This window comes from Equus przewalskii, chromosome 2, assembly GCF_037783145.1.
Source record: "Equus przewalskii isolate Varuska chromosome 2, EquPr2, whole genome shotgun sequence".
Lineage (NCBI taxonomy): Eukaryota > Metazoa > Chordata > Mammalia > Perissodactyla > Equidae > Equus > Equus przewalskii.
In genome coordinates this window covers 118,231,522-118,249,434 of record NC_091832.1, presented here as the reverse complement: position 1 = coordinate 118,249,434, position 17,913 = coordinate 118,231,522, and the positions used below count along the sequence as shown (strand labels likewise).

Sequence of the window (17,913 nt, the reverse complement as noted above, 5' to 3'; positions counted from 1 at the left end):
AAAAAAATAATGCATTTGTTCAAAAATGCTGCTGATGGTAAAAGCAAAAAATAAAGACAATAGTTTCCATATCGTGTAAAATAGAAAACAAAGGAGACAGCCAGGAGGAATCAAAGGCAGAAAGCATCACAAGACAGCACAAGTCTGATGGAGAAAAGACGCAGTGCATCTGGGTAATATAGTTAATAAGACACTCCTAAATTCTGTTCTGCTCTGTACCCTGCAGTGTAGACATGCGAGGACATACAGTCTGCCCTCCACATACGCCGTTCCGCATCTGTGGGTTCAACTGACTGCAGATTGTGTAAGTACTATGTGTGGGGATACAGAGGGCCAACAAAGGGACTTGGGCATCTGTGGATTTGGGTATCTGCGGGCGGGTGGAGGGGGATCTTGGAACCAATCCCCAGTGGATATTGAGGGACGACTGTATATTCTTTTTCAAGTGATGAAATTTTTTTGTACATTTCAGTGCATTTTCTAAAATATTCTTGAATTTCTTATAGGAAAATGTTCACAGAAATGTTTGTTTTCCCTTTGGATTTTAGCATGATTCTTGCTAGTTCTGTGATTTTTTTCCCCTTGAATAGAGTCGGCTCAGATGCACAAGTCTGAGCCCGTCCATACTCTGATCTGGACGAGAAAGATAAATTGCTGTGCATATCCCACGGCCTTCAGAACCGATTCCAGATCTTCCCCTCCGTTGAGTAATCTCAAATCAAAAGGAAATCAAACTGTTCTCTAAATTGGGTAATATATGAAAAAGTAAATATTCCCAACATGCACTGCACTGGTCCTAGAATCTTTCTGTCTCCACCCTTGAAGCAGGTATCAAGGTGATACAGGTGATGGGATGTCCCAGAATGCACCACTCCCCTACTAGTTATCCTTATGTTTCTTCTTATAAATTGTGTTTAAATAGCTTTAGAGAGTTGTTTAAAGACATATAGATAATGTGGCTAATTTCTCCTCTGCTTGGCTCAAAGCATAGTTAAAATATATTATATGATAGCAATTATTTTTTCAGCTAACATCTGTACCTTTTTTAGGAACTATGCAAGTTGTTCTTGTTCAGAGGGTGGTGCATATGGTATGTGGCAGAATGATGTACTACTCAACTCGACCCCATAGGGAGAGACGTAATGTCAGGGGATTGCACCCTGGGTGGAAAGAATGGACAAGAGCATTGAATGAGTTAACAAGTCAGTGTGGATTTCTGCCTGATTTCCTCAGGGCGTTGTTTCTTAGGAACAAGCCTTTCTTGCCTCACCCAATCTCGTCGCCTCTGCAGTCTCATAGCGCTTTGTTGAGACTTTTCCTATAGGACTTCTACGGCACTTATTTGCTTGCTTGTCTTTTCAGTTGCTGAGTCTTATTTTTCTTTCTTTCTTCTTTGTTTGTACCTAACATTGAGTGGGTGCTCAATAATTTTCTGAGTGGTTGAATGAGTTTTTTAGGACAGGAAGTCAAAGAGGAGGAAGAATATTTGTAGAGGAATTTTGCTTTTTTAAATGATTCAACTTACCTGTAAGACTTAGTTTGATGAAATTATACCCTGCTTTATTAGTACTGCTGATTTGAAGGAAATGAATTAGATTAACGACTTTCCAACTTTTTAGCATGTTAGAATCATCTAAAGAGCTTTTCAAAATCACAATGCCCAGGTAGCTGTCCAAGTGTGCCCAATAGACTGGCAGCCTTGGAATTACCTGGGAACTGGTTAAACATTGTTCTCAGGTCCCTCCCCGGACCTACTGAGGCAGAATGGGCATTTTAATAAGATGCTTGTGTGATTCAGATGCAGATTAAAATTTGAGAAGCACTGATCTAGAGCATTTGCTGATAATCATCTACCATGTTATTTGAATAGTTTTAGCAATGTAGATTTTTTTTGCCATTAAATTTATTTTTATTTTTATTATGAAAATAAATCTAATTGATCAATTTTTATAAATGTGGCCTCTAAGAATGGTTAGTTAATGGAATTCTTAGCTTTCTTGTGTCTGGCGATAGGATTTCTCTGCATGTAGTTAGGCATCCGTTTAACAGTAACATGATCCTGTCAGTGTTACATAATGAAGGACTATCTATCGTATTCCTGACCCACAGTTCCTTTGCCCTTTGCAGCTAGACAATTTATCTCTGTTGGCTGGCTCATTTTTGCCTGAACCGCATGACTGATCGCGCACTGAATCCAGCCCTTCGTGTGTTCAGCATTAGGTTGGCCTTGTTGAAGACAGTCTGTGGGACCACTCAGGAGGTTTTCACTTGGTTCTGCTTCTTCCTGAAACCCTCAAATGATATTAAGGGATGAAAAATAGCATAAATTAGGATAATCAAGAAAACACTTTTGGAAGTTAGAAAGCAGACAGACGAGTGGCAGCTGACTTGTACTTGAGAAAGTTAACTGGTTTTTTTTTTTAAGTGTGTATTTAAATATTTGTGAACATGCATTCTTAGACATTATTCCTGTTTCTTTTTTGTTTTTTTTTTAAAGATTGGCACCTGAGCTAACAACTGTTGCTAATCTTTTTCTGCTTTTTCTCCCCAAATCCCCCAAGTGCATAGTTGTATACTTTAGTTGTGGGTCCTTCCAGCTGTGGCATGTGGGACGCCACCTCAACATGGCCTGACGAGCAGTGCCATATCCGTGCCCAGGATCCAAACCAGTGAAACCCTGGGCAGCCGAAGCATAGCGCATGAACTTAACCACTCAGCCACGAGGCCAGCCCCCAAGAAAATTAACTGTTAAGATTGCTGTGGAGAAAGCCCAAAGCATGCCAACTTACGCTACCGAGCCCAAAGTCTCAACACTTGTCAACCAGTTACCTTCCAGGTCAGAGTAAATATGATGAATTGTTTGAAAACTAGGTGAAGGATGAGTTGGACTCTTTGGTTTCTCCCTCTACTTTGTGCAACTAGGAGACTGTCTCTCCCCTGAGAAAGCCAGAGGCATATTCTTTCTACTGGGGGGCTTGGTCCCAGCTGGGAGGGGGCACTCAGTGAAAAGGGAGTTTAAGCGAAGGTTTATGTTATAAATATTGAGATTCCCAGTCTTCTTCCCATGTCTCTTTCACAGAGTGCTAGGGAGAAGCTTATACTTTGTAGGAAGCAGATTTATGATGTGTCCTCTGGGATTCTGAACAGCATAATAGAAAAGATCTAAGGATAAAGATGTCAAGGTTTTTTAATTGAAATGACCCCATAGATTGTCTTACAGCCAACGGATGATGAGTCACTTTCATACAGACAGCTTTTTCAGGTCCCATACGTAAATTTGACTACAGACCTGCCTTAGAGATGCTGTGGGTGAGGATCACCGCAATAAAGCTAACAGCAGGGCAAACCCCGTGGCCAAGTGGTTAAGTTGGAACACTCCACTCTGGTGGCCCAGGGTCTCGCTGGTTCGGATCCTGGGCGCAGACATGGCACCGCTCATCAGGCCATGCTGAGGCAGCATCCCACATGCCACAACTAGAAGGACCCACAACTAAAATGTACAACTATGTACTCGGGGGATTTAGGGAGAAAAAGGAAAAAAAAGAGATTGGCAACAGTTGTTAGCTCAGGTGCCAATCTTTAAAAAATTTTTAAAAAAGCTAACATAGCAATAAACTGAGTTACACAAAGTTTTGGTTTCCCAGTGCATAAAAAAGTTATGTTTACACTATGCTGTAGTCTATTAAGTGTGCCATAATATTATGTCTAAAAGAACAATGTACATACCTTAATTAAAAAATAGTTTATTGCTTAAAAATGCTAACCATCATCTAAGTGTTCACCAGGTCATAATCTTTTTACTGGTGAAGGGTCTCGTAAAAAACATGATGCCTGTGAAGCACAATAAAGTGAAGCAGGATAAAATGAGGTATGCCTGTAAATAACAAAAGTACATCAGGTATTTAAGGAAACAGAGGCCAAAGCATAAGTAACTTGGAGGAAACACACGATCAGGGTAGCAAGTGAGAGTATCGCATCTGTTGGATAATAACAGGATGCTGAAAAACAACAAACAATAGTGAGAAAACAAAGAAAGTCTCATGGAAATTATAAATATGATAGTGGAGTTGAAAAATTCATTAGAAGAGATGGAAGATAAAATTGAGGTACTTCCCAAGAAAGCAGAGCGAAAAGGTAACTAGATAGAAAATAAGATAGGGGAGAAGATTAGAGGACTAGTACAGAAAAGCCAGCATTAAAATCGTAGGAATTTGAAAAGGGAGGACAGACAAAATGGAAGAGAGGAGCTTAATCAAAGACGTAATTCAATAAAATTTTCCAGAACTGGAGGACATGGTCTCCTTTAGTGTAGGGCACACCAAACACACTTACCAAGAGCTCTGTGCAACGCAAGAACACAAGAACAAATAAAGATCACCACACAATTTCAGAACTGGTGTGAACAGCCCAACCCCAGTGTGTTGTTCGCCTTTCCTTTTTAAAAGAGGTTTATATGCAGTCAAATTTATAAGGGATTTTTTTATGCTTTCTGCCTTTGGTGCCATGCTTGGAAGTACCTATCCCACTCAAATATTATAAAATGAAGTGCATCTATGCTTTCTTTCTTCTGAATTGCTTTTGTTTAAGATGTCAGGTAGACTGTAACTTTAATTTAATTTTTGCAAAATAAATAGAAGTATCCACATTATTTACTGAGTAACTCATGTATTTCTTACTGATTTAACAGTCCAAATTTACTGTAAAAAGTCACATGTCTGTATATTTCATGTAATGTAATATAGAAATACAGTATATTTGGTTTCTTGAATATTTCTTCTATTTACTGCTCCATCTTTAAAGTAGCTTTCATAGTTGGCTGGACAAGTATTCCCTTTTAACTTCCTTTTTCAGAAATTCCCTGGCTATTCTTATGCAAAATTATTTTGGCAAAAGAATTCTGGAAACATTTTTCCAACAGTAAAACAAAAATACAAAATACTCGTTGGATTTTGATTATTAAATATTAAAGTTGAAGCTGAAATTGGACAGAGCTGGCACATCTGTAACACTGAGTCTTCCTTTCACGAGCGTAGAATCTCATTTGCAGTTTTAAGATCTCTTAAATATCCCTGATTAGAATCCATAACGTTCTTCACATAGTCACTTACATTTCTTTTATAATCCTACATATTTTATGTTCTTTTTTTGTTATACATGCAATATATTACTTACTATATTAACTAATAAGTGGAGAATACAGGGAAACGTGTGTGTGAGGGTTGTGTGTGTGTGTGTGCATACACATGCATATGCTTGTGTTTTTAAAGTATTTACCTTATTTTACTCTTGTGTCAGTATGACATTTCTTTATTTATTCCTTTGGGTTTTTCAGGTAGATGGCCATATCAACAATAATAGTTTTGCCACTTCTTCTTATAACTCCTGGGCTTCAACCTCACTAAAGATCCACAAATAAATCTCTTGCTCATTCACTGGTCACCACATGCCATTTCTACCTCGTGAAAGGTTTTCCCTCTCTTTTAATTCCTAATAAGTCCTTAGTTTATGTCTTAGCACCAACCTTCAGCATTTTTGAAGACTGGGTCACAGGACCTGCCTGTGGGTTCCCACGTGCCCATGCCTATTGGAAGGCATGGACACTGAATTGAAATTGTCTAATTACTTGCCTCTCTCTTCTGCATTGTACCTACCGGGAATGTGTCCTATCTCGTGTTTTGCCAGATGTTTGAAACAAAGATTCTTAAGTACTGTTTCTTTGATAAGTCAATAAAATTTGGCAAATAAAGCTTTAATGAGTACTTATTGTAAGGTAGGCATTGTCCAAGTGCTTAACCTATATTCCTTATTACATTTCGTAGTTAAAGCAGCAAGCAGAATCTAATATCTCTATTTAACAGATAAGGAAACTGAGGTTCAGATACAGTGAGGTTACAGCTAGTATGGTGAAGGTAGGTTTCAAATTCATGTACAGAAAAGAAAGAATGAGAAACCAAACTACGGTATTATTAATAAGAATAGAGATAAAAAGACAGATTTAAGAGAGAGTTATAAAGTAGAATTGGCAAAATTGGTGACTAATTGGCTATAGAAATTCAGGAAAGTTAGAAGTCAAGAGCGATTGTCACGTTTCTTATTTTAGGACACTGCATTCCCAGCAGGAGAAGATAGGACCATCCGAGATGATGGGGAATCGAGGAATTCTAGTTTGTACATCTTGAGTTTCAAGTATCTGTGGGATGTCTAAGCGGATCTCTCTGGAAGGCAGTTAATAAATGGGCTGCTGCTCAGTGGGAAAATTAGGTCAGAGGCCTGGGATCTATACTAAGAGCACTTTAAAACACTGAGCACCAGAACAAAGTTATATAAAGTAATACTTAGGGACTAATAACATGCATTTAATGCTAAAACATCTTAACTCGAAATAGTGTTGAAAAGGATAATAAATTTAAAAGAAATAAAATTATAATATAATTAAAGAATTCCCTGAATGCTGGACAGGGGTTCAAAATTGAGACTGAATGGAGCGGTATAACTCTATTATCATGGGGGAGAGAGTTGAAATAACTAGAAAGCCACTGAGCAGAGAAAATCCATCTTGGAACCTGGAAATTTACCTACTATAAAATGATAAAAGGCCCACTGACTGACAAGCATTTCAAAGCTCAGCCTAGAGAATGAGCTGAATAAGATGGGGTGCTATGAAGTCAACCCCTGACCAGGGACAAGTCTAGTCAGCTCTGCCAGCTCTGGGGAACCCTGTGAAAAGCAGCCTTTTTATGCTGCCCATCTGCTGAAAAGATGGGTTTGCTCATGGCTTGTTCGTGTCAGGCTGCGAATCCTCGGCAGAAATCCTCTGTACCTTTGATGGTTTCACTGGCTTACTCCTTTTGCCCTGCTTCTCTTGACGTAGAGGTAAATCAGTATTGTCCACTGCGGTACCCTTCTCCATCCTTAGGAAGTTCAACAAATTGAGTCATATTTACCTACTAATTCACATTATAAGTTAAATATGCCTCACCTTCTTGAATTATCTGGCTTCGCTCTCCAATGGAATTCTAGGCTTTACCTTTCAAATTTGCATTTCTCAATTGATCCATGCCTTAAGAACACATTTCCATATACTAGGGTCAGCGTGGTAGACGAATACTTTCTTGAGGTGGTAAAACTTATGTAATAATATTATCACTCTGTAAATAATCATCTGTATTGTAGGTCTGGATTTTAACATTGTAGTGTTTTTTGGTTTTGCTTTGTTTGGTTTTTATAGTGGTGTGCAATGGTAAGGAAAATTTAACAAATAAGGGGGGAGCCAAAAACACTTCCCCAAGCTCATCTGGCGGAGACTCATTGTCCTTTTGGTTACCTACAAATTTACAGGATGACCTGTTAGCACATCCAACTTTCAAATGTGTAATGATAAAGAGGCAGAAAAACATGTTTCTCAAGGATCTTAATGTGCTATATTAGAAGAGGAACACCAGCTGTACTTAGAAAAGATCCAATACAAAAGAGAAGCATAGGGGCCAGCCTGGTAGTGTAGTGGTTAAGTCCACGTGCTCTGCTTCCGTGGGCTGGGGTTGGTGGGTTCGGATCCCAGGCTTGCACGCGGCTCATCAAGCTATGCTGTGGTGACGTCCCACATACAAGATAGAGTAAGATCAGCACAGATGTTAGATCAGGGCCAATCTTCCTCACTGAAACAAACAAAACAAAACACAAAAAAGGGAAGCGCAGTTAGGACAATGGGAAGAAATGGTTTCAACTGAACATTGGACCTCCCTAACTCTGAGATAAACTGTTGTTCAATAGTTCGCAAACTCCCCTCAGCTCATTGATTATTCTTGGCTGAAAGACAACGAAGCACTGTAACATATCTGCTTCCAGGACCATTTCCCTATCCAAAAATTTATTCTTTTTTTTTTCTAAATTTTTTTTAAAGATTTTATTTTCTCCCCAAAGCCCCCTGGTACATAGTTGCATATTTTTAGTTGTGGGTCCTTCTAGTTGTGGCATGTGGGACGCCGCCTCAACATGGCCTGACGAGTGGTGCCATGTCCACACCCAGGATCCGAACCAGGGAAACCCTGGGCCGCCACAGCAGAGCACACAAACTTAACCACTCAGCCACGGGGCTGGTTCCCCCAAATTTATTCTTATTACTATCATTATTTTTTTAATGCCAGATCCACTAAATGTTGAAAGTAATGAACTCCATATCTTTTATTTCTTAAGGTCAGTGTCAGCTTTTTTGGGGGGAATATAGCATGATATTATAATACATAATATAGTATGTCATGTATTACTTATCTAGTGTATTATAATAATACATATAATAATACTGTTATAGCAATATTATGACAAGACGTGGGAGTCAAAGATCTGGTCTGAATCTCAGTTTCATCTTTTACTAGTTATGTGATTTTGAACAAAGCATTTAACTTCTCTAAGCTTCAATTTCCTCACGTTTAAGTGGGGTTTATAATATCTCTCTGTAAATATGGGTAAAGATTAAACGAGATAATGTATATGAGTTATCTTTCGTTAATACATGATAGTTATTATTATCAGAGATATTTATTTAATCAAATCACACTAAAGAAAAGATACAAAGCACAGAATCAGTATAGTACTTTGGGGAATATTTGTCCAGATCTTGAAGAGTGACATTAACATTAATTTTGATAAGAATATTGCAAAGACATAAATTGCCAAAATTTAGTTTTTCCCCTGAGCAAATTTATGAGTAGTTTATTAGCAGAGAGAAAATAATATTAAACAATATTCTGCTACATTAATGCTGTTCTCTCCTGTCATTTATGTGATACTGAAAGATCTTCTGAATACATAAACTGTTAGTATATTTTGGAGACTTATTAGAGGATTTTCTTCAGATTAGGGTTCTGTGAAAGAACTTCTGGAATATATAAATGTGCAGACTGAATCATTCTGAAGACCCCTTTGAGTTCACTCATGGTTTTCCACTCATGTTGAGGATGTCTCCCTAAGCAGAAAATTGGAATTATAGGGGAAAAAGAAAAATGGAGACGAGACCTCGTGGTTCCCTTTGTCTGGGGCCTGCCCACGGAGCTCTTTGTTGGGGCGGCTGGCTGTCAAAGATTCCTGTTACTGTGGCAAAGACTGCCCCTGAATAATGACTCTTGTAATGAGCCTTTGCGTAAGGACAGTGAAATACTTCACACTCACCAATTGTTAACTAAATGAAGTGTATCCTTATTAAAAGTAATTTTTTAAAGACAGGTTCAGTGATCTTCCATGGGAGAACCAAAAGCACCTCCCAAACCTGACAGATGCCACATCTGAATAATTGTCTTTCTGAATGCCGGCCTTCATCTAATACAGGAATGGCGATATGAAAAATCATGGTATTGCTTGATGCATTCGTTCTTGTTATTTACTGTTATCTATCTCAGTTCTACAGACCATACTCATAGAATTTTTGAATTCATAGTTAGCTATTAGGCAATTCTTATGTAAAAATAAAATAAAATGAGATGTGATTAAATATAATCTCAGAATATATCTCATATTGAAAATAGTTTTAAAATGTTTTGAAGAGTCTAGATATTTATATAATAAGCCTATAGACAGTTATTTACTGTTTTCAGACTCCAGTACTATTAAAATTGCCTTGGAAATATGACTTCATATTAATTACCTTTCAGTTATCTGGTTCAGAAACAGCTAAATTCACATAGGAAGTAGATTAAAAATACATCATATTAAAGTGTTTGATTAGTGTTGATTAAGCTCTTTGTATCCTCCTGCTTCGAGTTAATTTGCTTTGCTACTTACGGCTTTGTTACTTATTTTGCAAAAAACTAAAAATAAAAGTTAAGTGGATTATATGGGTTAGAATACAAACAATAAAATAAAACAGTTCATTCTCTCTCTACTTCTTCACCCTGTTTCATTTTTGCCAACAACACTGATTGTCTATTTTACTACATTCATTGACTCTTCACTTCTTTATTGTCTCTCCCCTCCATGAAGGTGAACTCCATGTGGGCAGGGTCCGTCTCTTACACCACTGTTATCCCCAGTGTCTATAACAGGGCCTGGCACACCACGGGTGCTCAAAAAGTACACGACGAATGAAGTAAAGAGGGGATGAGCTGGTTAGCCCATACTCTGTACCTGACCGATAAGTCAGAAGCTATAGTTCATCTTTATTTTATTTTCAGAATGAAAGAGATGAGAAAAATAGATAAATGGGACTACGTCAAACTAGAAAAGTTCTGCATAGCAAAGGAAGTATCAGTGGAGTGACAAGGCAAGAATGGGAGAAAATATTTGCAAATTATATGTCTGTTAAGGGATTAATTTCCAAAATATGTAAGGAAATGCTACAACTCAAATAGCAAAAACACCAATAACCCAATTTAAAAACGGGCTAAGAACTTGAATAGACATTTCTCCAAGGAAGATATACAAAAGATCAACAGGTATATGAAAAAATGCTCAATGTCACTAATCCTCAGGGAAACACAAATCAAAACCACAATGAGATATCACTTCATACCTGTTAGGATGGCTGTTATCAATAAAACAAAAGACAAATATTGGAAAATTTGTGGGGAAACTGGAACCCTTGTGCGCTGTTGGGAATGTAAAATGGTGCAGCTGCTGTGGAAAACAGTGTGGAGGTTCCTCCAAAAATTAACAATAGAGCTATCATATGATCCAGTCATTCCACTTCCGAGTATTTATCCAAAAGAATTGAAATCAGGATCTCAAAGAGATATTAACACTTCCATGTTCGCTGCAGCATTGTTCACAATGTCCAAGATGTGAAGTAACTTAACCGCCCATCAATGGATGAATAGATAAAAACATATGGTATATATACAGTAAAATATTTTCGGCCTTAAAGAAGAAGAAAATCCTGCAATATGTGACAACATAGATGAACCTGGAGGGCGTTATACTAAGTGTAAAAGCCAGTCACAGAGGGACAGATACTGCATGATTCCATGTATGTGTGGTTTCTAAAAGAATCAAACTCAAGGAAGCAAAGAATAGAGTTGTAGCTGCCAGGGGGCATGGCTAACAATGAGTGTAAAATTCCAGCCATGCAAGGTGAGTTAATTGCAGAGATCTGCTTGCAACATTGTGTGCATGCATGCCAATACTGTATTGTACACTTAAAAATCTGCTGAGAGTAGATCGCATGTTAAGTGTTCTTACCACAATAACGTTTTTAAAAAAGAGTGGAGGAGCCGACAGGATAAAGCTCTACTGGGGAGTCTTCGGGTTTCGAAGAGAGACAGCTTTGCGTAGCAACGTGTGTTTATATCTACAGTTTAGCAACAAAACGATCATAGATGATTGCAGTGATGATGTTGGTTGACCTTATTAGCTGAATTTCAACCTATGCTCCTGGGTCTTGGTCAATTTTACTGCTGTGTAATTGGCCTCCAGCTGATTGGTTCAAATAAACATAGTCAGAAAGGTTCTATTTTGTTCCTGCTGCTTAGTGTGAGTGGGCTCCCATGAGCTTCAGAAGGAATGAAAGGAGAAAACAATTAATTCTTCTCTGGAAAAGGTAACAGATGTTTCTTATGGTATCAGGTGACGAAGGAAGCAAAGTCCATCTGGTCATTAAGACCTGAAACATAGCTGTATGATTTATTTAGAGGAGAGTTGACACTAGTGACTCTGGAAGGGATGGGTACTTATGTTTAACTTTTACTAACATTTCAGTAGTGACGAGAAACCAAAATTAAACTAGCAGGTGTTATTAGGTGCATTCTGGAAGGGAGGTATTTCTTTGTGGAGGATGGGTGGAGGAGGGCTTTGCTCATGAAATATGCTGCCTTGTTTCAGGATTTTAAATATCTTAAATCCATATAGTTTTTGATTACTACCCATAAATGTAGGATGGAGAGACTTAACTTGAAGTATAAGTACATAGAAATCTCACAATTAAAAGTAACATTTCAACCACAATAATAAGCTTATTACCATGCTGATGATCCAGGTTGCCTGTTCTCCAGCACCATCACAAGTTGAATTCTGACAGGATAGCTGAGTTTAAAACATTAGGTATTTGAGTTCCTTGTTCCGGTAAAAAGCTTATTATTTTCAGAATTAGCTCTTTTTTGTTAATTATGCATCATTATCATTTTTATACAACATTTTATAATTTTATAGCCCATAGAATTCATTTCATGATTTTCTTCCCTTAAACAGTTTTATCTTCATAAATAAGAAATGTTCTTTTGGAAAACATATCTGTTATGTAAATCTGCCCCACCTTTGAAGATTTATAACCAGGAGGGAAATTGAATATCTACTTAGAAATGAAAAGATTCCCAAGTTTTTAGTGTCTTTTTCTAAGTTATTAGAATATTGAAATCTTCCAATTTAAGAGAATTCTCTTTTGTGTTTATTTACTTTTCTTGATGGGTTCCAAAGATAAATTTAGGCATTAGTTGAGCTCAGCTATGCTCTTTAACTTCCTTCCTGTGAAATATACTTCCTGGGTGTGATGATATTTTGTGTGAAGCGATTTCCCTTGTCTCCTAATTTGGGGATTATGCTTCCCAGTTTGAAATTCTCTCCCATATGGACAGTTTCTCTCAGTGCACGTTATTAACCACCTCCATTATCACACAGAAGTGATGATAATAGTGGGACCTGCTTCAAGATACAGGCAATGAGGAAAACTGAACACTTAGATCGTTTTATTCTTCTTCATTGGCCAGCTATCAGATTCTAATGTTGAGGTTGGTTTAGGTGCAGGATGTAAAGGGGAACTTTTAACTAGAACAGACTGAAAGAGTAAGAAATGCTATACTGTCCAAACTCAGGAGCCTCATGGCTCTAGGAAGTCGCTTTCATTCAACAAGAAACTGGATACGAAACTGATCTTTTTCTCCCGGAACTTACAGTCTGGTTGAGAAGACAGATACAAACAATGAGTGCAGCAAAGATGGCAATGAGTGCTGTAACAGGGGTAAAATCCAAGTCTTGAGGGAGTAGAAGGAAACATACAAATCATGATGAACTGTGTTTGTGAGGGTCTTGCTGAGAAAGGGGCATTTGCGTTATGATTTGAAACGTGCCTGGGGTTTTTCAGGCAGTTGTAGGTGTTAGGATGGCTTCAAAGGTCTCGGGGGAGGGTTCTAATGTCCAGAATCTCAGCTGCTCCGGAGTTGAGTGATGTGTGGCTCCCAAGACTGCATTTTATCTAATTAATGGAGTCACCCCATGATAACCCCCTGACCTTTCACTTTCTCCCAAGATGATCTGTGGTCCAGATAATCCTGGATCTTGGCTGACCCACCTGATGATGCTGAACAGTAACAGGTAGATTCTTTGCTTTGTGCCGAAAATTAAAGGTGGCATGAGCTCACAGGAGAAAACCAGAAGAGAAATTCCAGGGAAAAGCTAAAGGTGTTTTTCCAGGTAAGTTGTTTTCCCCTGCCTCTCCACACCACTAATCTGAGGTCAGGTTTGATATGAGTCGGTAAATTCATTAGGTTTGGCCAGAAGGTGGAAGAATTGGGAGAAAACTTGGGAAATTATATAATTATTGGGACTGTTAAATGTTCTCTTTTGCATGAGGACTCGGGTGGATCCTTGCTTGACTTCCGTGGCACTCTCAGGTACGTCAGGTATTCTGCCTTTGACCGAGATATGGCATTGCCATAGTTTCCTTTTCTACACTCAGCCAACAGAGCTTGCTGGAGAAAAGTTACTAAACTCAAAATCATCCATTTCATTTAGACAAAGTCTTCTTCTTAGACTAGTTTGGTGAGTATTTACCCCACCTTCCTTTAGGAATATCTTATTTCTGTAGAGTTTGCCAGCTTCCAAGCAAAACCTTCAGCTATTTTACCCTGCTAATCTATTTGACATGCTTACAAATGTCTGAAATTTTGTCACACCCAATTCAGGCTGACCTCTGGAACTCCTGCCCCCAATATTTAGTAAGTTAAACTATACTCAAAAAAACTAGTTAATTGGCTCCCTCAGGGACACACAGAAAATCAGATAGTCCTCTGCTTCTGATTCACTGAGGAGCACTTTGTGTAGTCACTCATCCACTTGCAGAAAGCTGGAAAATTATTACCATGTGGGCAGAAAGAAGTAAGAATTACATTTACTTGTTATAGCATGGGTGACTAATTTAAATGCCTTCAGGGACCAGGCAGGTGACAAAAGCGCCAGAGCTGGCAAGTGAAACTCAATAGGTAGTAGTGGTGAGACGTATTACGGACTTATGCCACCTTAATGTGTTCAAAATTTTAAAAATTGTATTGAGTGGACCTTAAAATATGTCTGTGGACCAAATGTGCCTCAAAAACTGAGGTACTTAACCTTTCTGAGGATAAAAATGATACGAGGTCCTGAGGTGAGGGAGTGTTAAATGAGACTTAGTGTCTGGCAAATAGTAAGCCCTCTGTAATGTCATCTCTTATTATCAAATAAGAATTCTTCCTTTGCTCATTGGAAATACAGTCTTTACATGCATTACATTTTCACATGAACTAGAATATTTCACTGATCTCTGTCAATGAATTCGTTCATTCAACAGTATTTCTTAGCAGCTAATACATGCCAGACTTTGTCCTAGTGATACCAGCTCAACACAAGTTTGACATGAGGGAAGCCATATTGTGGAAAAGAAACCATATTGTAACTTTAAATGACCTCTGATTAACTAGCCCAGACATGCTCTGTAGATTTTGTGGCCCCTCCCAGATGCTTTAAGATGATAACTTTGTTCTTTTGAGTTCTCTAGGAATGTGATGAGCCCTGGGCAGAGAGCCTGTGCTGATAGCCATCATCAATGACAACTGAAAGATCAGGGTATAGGGCATTGCTCCATTCTCTGATGCATATCCAGTAAAACCAAGGACTATCAGGAACTGGGACCAGATGTCTGCCCCACCCAGAGACCAGCCACCTCCCCCACCTGGAGACCAGCCCTATGTATAACTGGCCTGTAGTCTTTGTTCTGTAACATGGTTCTTTTGGACATGAGTTGGCCATCTTCCCTCTTGCTAGTAAGCTGTAATAAAGAAACCCTTTCTCTCCTACCACCTTCCCGCCTGACTATTGGCCTGTCTTGCAATGAGCAGAGGACCCACCCCTTGGGCAGTGACACTAGGACTGAGAGTTCAGTGGTAAAGAAGATAAAATTCCTGTCCTCAATGGAGCTTAGTTTAATGGTAACAACAGACAGGTAATATAGTTACAAGAAGGGGTGATAAATACTATAATACGGAAGCTACTGGTTGCTATAGGAACACATTCTGGGACACTAACCTCACACGGGAGACAAGGAAGTCTTTGTGGAAAGATTCATTTTTGTGGTGGTACCTAATGATACCATATCTTGAGGTCAGCTGATTGTCTGTTTTCAGGTTGATTATTCTCTACTTTTATTTTGGAGAGAAGAAAAATTTGTCCTTGCTGGAATAATCATTCTAGATTTGGATTGTTGTCCCTCATTATCATATCTCTGCAAGTGTTAGCTTATGTGGACTTTCACAAAATAGCTGATATACTGTAGTAACACAATATGGGGTTTTCTGATTTCATTAGATACTTCTATATCTAAAAGCATCTGGTTTTATAGTATTAAGAAATGGTATAACAAAGACTCAGTTCTATGCTTGGGGCACAAAATGTAGTACGTATGTACAGTTAGTGACCAGCATATACAGTGCTATTTTTCTCATAGTTGTGGAAACCAAAGATATACAAGTACGGGTGGTTCTTCTCATCATTAAACTTTTTGACAGATTCATAAGAAATTCTCTACCTGTTTCTGAGACTCTTGATCTGATAGTTTTGAAATTTTAGTATCTAAGAGATATAGTATCCAAGTCCACACATATTTTCCCATAAGTATAGAATTAATAAACACCAGACACTTTTTCATGTTTTTAAGCTTCATCTAAAAGGGATCATAGCCTACGTATCCTTAGCTAGCATGTTTCTTTTGCTCAACATTAAGTTTTTGATCTATTTCAAAATAATTTTAGCTATTGTATATTATTGCATAGTATGAATATACTGTAATTTATCTTTCCCCTTTTGATGGACATTTAGTCATTTCAAAAATTTTCTTTGCTATCTAGTCAATATTATAATAAACATTCTTGTATATGTCTTTTTGTACACATAATTCTCTCCGTACCTGGAAGAAGAATTTCTAGGTTTCAGGGAAAATTTGTCTTTAGCTTTATTAGATAATATTTATAGTTCTTTGATATGGTTGTATAAATTTACAACACAAAAACAGTGCACAAGCTTTAGTATTGTCAGACTTTTATGATATGTACCAAATTATCTCAGGTTTCTTTTACTTTGCACATTCCTAATTACAATTGTGGGGGCCTGGAATTGGCCACCCCAAGATATGTCTCTTTGGCATGTTGATTATTTGAGGCTGGTTACTTTGCAGACAGGAAAGCAACTGAAAAGTAGAATTTACCTACACTTTGAGAGAGACATTTACATTGTAAAGGAAATCTCCATCTGTAAAGATATCTCCCTCTCTGTACCAGGAAGAAGGGGGGATGACCTTATCTCTAGAAACTCCTATCTATACAGAATGCAAGGACTTAAATCTGCATAATAATCTTATTCCTGTTTCTGGTAACCTCCTGTAACTGACTCCCCCCACCCCCAACATCCTCCTTTGTCTTTAGCTGGATATGATATTTAAGTGGGGACTTCAGCCATTTTGGCGAGTTGCTCAGCTTGCCTGAGCCTCTCCCATGTATACATGTTATAAAGCTTTGTTTAATTTTCTCCTCCTATTCTGTCTCATGTGAATTTAATTCATTCTCTGGCCAGACGAACCCACATTGGGTAGAGGAAATGTCTTCCTCCCCTACACAAGAAAGATTGGTTATCTAAGCACATACCTACTGGACATTCAGACTTTCTCTTTTGTGAATTGTCTCTTAAAATCATTAAAACCTAAGTTCTTTGGTGTTCAATATTCACACATTTTCTCATGGCAAAAAAGGATCAGTGCCAAGTTACTGCTTTTGTTTTTGTTTTCATCTTCCTCTTTGTGGTAGTCAATATCAGTCCTCTGTTCTCAGATTGAATTTTTCTTTTTCTCTTTTTTAAATTAAAATTTTAAAATTGTATCCTTTGTCATATAAATCATGGAAAACCTAAATATTTTGTACATATAATTCATTCTCAGGGACTTCATGATTAATTAACCACCACCAGAGATTTATGCAAGTCAGACTATTGTAATTACTGCTCACTATTAGAGTCATCTCAGATTCTTTCCTGTGGTATCATGTCCTAGACACTACCTCTGGAGGGTTTTCTTCATTCCTGCTGAGATTGTGGAAGCCTGATTTACTGTAGTGTCTTTCATGATGACCCTGTGGGGGGACTAGAATTGGCCACCCCAAGATATGTCTCTGGCATGAGGATTATTTTGGGCTGGTTACTTTTAAAAACTGCAGACCGGAAAGAAACTCTGAAAAGTAGAATTTACTTACCCTTTGTTAAAAGACATTTACATTGTAAATGAAATCTCCATCTGCAAAGATGTCTCCCTCTCTGTACAGGAAGAAGGGGGATGACCTTATCTCTAGAAACTCTTATCAATGCAGAAGGCAAGGACTTAAATCTGTATAATAACCTGATCCTTGTTTACTGTGCTTGTCTGGTAATCTCCCGTAACCAGCTTCCCCTACCCTCAACATCCTCCTTTGTCTTTAGCTGAGGATGATATTTAAGGTGGTGGCTCTGTCCATTTTGGCGAGTTGCTCAGGTTGCCTGAGCCTCTCCCATGTGTACATGTTATAAATTTTTGTTTAATTTTCTCTTGTTATTCTGTCTCATGTGAATTTAATTCATTCTCTGGCCAGAAGGAGACAGAGCAGGTAGAGGAAATGTCTTCCTCCACTACAATCGTAAGCTTGGGGAGAACAGTCAACAACCTGA

General features: G+C 38.1%; 1 long non-coding RNA gene across 1 annotated transcript; it reads left to right on the top strand.

Annotated features, from left to right (window-relative positions):
• Nucleotides 1–225: 225 nt before the first annotated feature.
• On the top strand, nt 226–13,659 carry LOC139081856 (uncharacterized). The gene is made up of 3 exons (XR_011537301.1): nt 226–304; nt 13,226–13,389; nt 13,549–13,659. It is a non-coding gene; the product is annotated as an uncharacterized lncRNA (long non-coding RNA).
• The last annotated feature ends 4,254 nt before the right edge of the window (nt 13,660–17,913 follow it).